Here is a 2,937-nt window from a genome sequence, read left to right as displayed (position 1 = left end):
GAAAATCTGAAAGCATCAACAAAAAACCCTACTGGAACTAATAAGCAATTATAGCAAGCTTGTACATGCAAAAGTCAATTGCTTTCCTGTATACTAGCAATGAACAAGTGAAACATGAAATTAAAAACGTAACACCACTTACACTGGCACTCCCAAAAATGGATATGTGGCTACAAATTTTTTAAAAATGTGCAAGACATGTGAGGAAAACTATGAAATTCTGATGTAAGAAATCATAGAGGAACTAAATAAATGGAGAGACACTCCTTGTCTATGGATAGGAAGACTCGATATTGTCAAGATACATGTTCTTCCCAACTTGATTTATACATTCAACGCACTCCCAACCAAAATCCCAGAAAATTATTTTGTGGATTTGACAAAGTGGTTCTGTAGTTTCAACAGGGAGACAAAACACCCAGAATAGCCAATACAATAATGATGGAGAAGAACAAAGGCACAGGACTAACAATAACTGACTTCAAGGCTTACTATAAAGGTATAGTAATCAAGACAGTGTGGTATTGGTGAAATTATAAACAGATCAGTGGAACAGAACAGAAAGCCCAGAAATGGACCCACACAAATATAGCCAACTGATCTTTGCCAAAGGAGCAAAGGCAACACAATGGATAAAAGACAATCTTGTCAATAAATAGTGCTAGAACACTGGACATCCACATGCAGAAAGATCAATATAGACACAGACCTGACACCATTCAAAAGCTTAATTCAAAATGGATCACAGACATAAATGTAATATGCAAAACTATAAAACTACTAGATGATGTCATGGAAGAGTATCTAGATGACCTTGTGTTTGGTGATGACTTTTAAGATATAAATACAAAAGACCCAATGCATGAAAGAAAGAATAAGCTAAATTTCATAAAAATTAAACTTTTCTACTATGTGAAAGACACTATCAAGAAAATGAAAAGCCATGCCACAGATTTGGAAAAAAATATTTGCAAAAAAGAAATGAGCTACAAGTTATGAAAAGACATTCAGGGAACTCAAATCTCTATTAATAAATGAAAGAAGGTAATCTGAAAAGACTTCATACTGTATGTTTCCACACAATATAATAAAAGATATTCTGGGAAAGGCAAAACTATGGTGCTATACATCGAATGTCTGTGTCCCACCAAAATTCGTATGTTCAAATCCTAGTCTCCAAGGTGATATTAGGAGGTCAGGCCTCTGGGAGGTGATTAGGTCATAAACTCTCATAAATGAGTTAGCATCCTTATAAAAACAGCCCAAGAAACCTCTCATCCCTCCCAACATGTGAGGACACAGCTAGAAGCATTATCTATGAGGTAGTGGGCCCTCAGAAGATACTGAATCTGCAGGCACTTTGATCCTGAACTTCCCAGCCTCCGGAACAGTCAGAAATAAATGGTTACTGCTTACTGGCTACCCAGATTATGGTATTTTTGTTATAGCAGCCCAAATAAACTAAAACGTATGAATAGATCATCCGTTATTAGGAATGAATAGGCAGAACACATATTTTTAGGGTAGTGAAAATACTCTGTGCTATTTTAATGATGGCTACATGTCATTTTACATTTGTCCAAACCCACATAATGTACAACACTGCTATGGTGTGAATGTTTGTCCCCTTCAAAACTCATGGTGAAACTTAATCACCAATATGGCAGTATTCAAAGTTGGGGCCTTTAAGAGGTGATTGGATCACGAGGGCTATGCCCATGATCCATGAATTAGTCCATTCATGGATTAATGGATTATCACAGGAGTGAGACTGGTGGTTTTATAAAAAAAAGACTGAGCTAGCACGCTCAGCACCCTTGCCATGTGATGTCCCATTATACCTCGGGACACTGTGGAGAGTCCCCACCAGCAAGAAGGCTCTCACCAGGTATGCCCCCTTGATGCTGGACATCCCGGCATCCAAATTTTAAGAAAAAAATCTTAGCTAATATTAAAAAGACAAAAAATAACAGATTCTGGCGAAGATATGGAGAAACAGGAATGGTAGCATACTGTTGGTGGGAATGTAAATTAGTACAGCCATTATGGAAAACAGTATGGAGATTTCTCAAAAAACTAAAAATAGAACTACCATACAATCCAGCAATCCCACTACTGGGTATTTATCCAAAGGAAAAGAAATCAGTGTATCAAAGGGATACTGCATACCCTCCCCCATGTTTTTTGCAGCACTATTCATAACAGCTAACATATGGAATCAACTTAAATGTTCATCAACAGATGAATGGAAAGAAAATGTGGTATATACACATAATGGAATACTATTCAGTCATAATAAAAACTGAAATCCAGCCATTCACGGCAACACGGATGAGCCTGGACAACATGACATAAAGCAAAATAAGTCAGGTACAGAAAGATAAATACCATATGTTCTCACTTACATGTGGGAGCTAAAAAAAAAAAAATTTTTTTTGACCTCATGGAAGTAGAGAGCAGAACTGTGGGTATTAGAAGCTGCAAAGGTTGGGGGGAGGGAGGATGGGGAGAGATTGGTTAATGGATACAAAATTACAACCATATAGAACGAGTTCTGGTGTTCTGCAGCACTGTAGGGTGAATATGGTTAACTACAATTTATTGCATATTTTCAAAAAGCTTGAAGAGAGGATTTTGAATGTTCACAACACAAAGAAATGATAAATGTTTGAGGTGATGCATAGGTTAATTACCCTGATTTGATCATTCCTCATTTTATAAAGGTATCAAAATATCACTCTATAGCCCAAAAATATGTACAAGTATTATGTGTCAATTAAAAGTAGAAGAAGTTTCCAACATGTTGGCAAGTGCCTGTAGCCCCATCTACTCAGGAGGCTGGGGTGAGAGGATTACTTGAGCGTAGGAGTTCCAGACTAGCCTGGGTAAAGCAGCGAGACCTCATCTCAAAATAAATAAATAAATAAATAATTGAAG

General features: G+C 37.0%; 1 protein-coding gene across 1 annotated transcript in view; it reads right to left on the bottom strand.

Moving 5' to 3' along the window:
- Positions 1-2,937, bottom strand: part of LOC105809515 (zinc finger protein 208-like) — a 59,156-nt gene that overhangs the window by 12,630 nt on the left and 43,589 nt on the right. The window lies entirely within an intron of this gene.

This window comes from Propithecus coquereli, unplaced genomic scaffold (genome assembly GCF_000956105.1).
Source record: "Propithecus coquereli isolate 6110/MARCELLA unplaced genomic scaffold, Pcoq_1.0 Scaffold196, whole genome shotgun sequence".
NCBI classification, from domain to species: domain Eukaryota; kingdom Metazoa; phylum Chordata; class Mammalia; order Primates; family Indriidae; genus Propithecus; species Propithecus coquereli.
The sequence above is the reverse complement of the archived record's forward strand: the minus strand, read 5'-3'. Positions and strand labels throughout refer to the sequence as shown.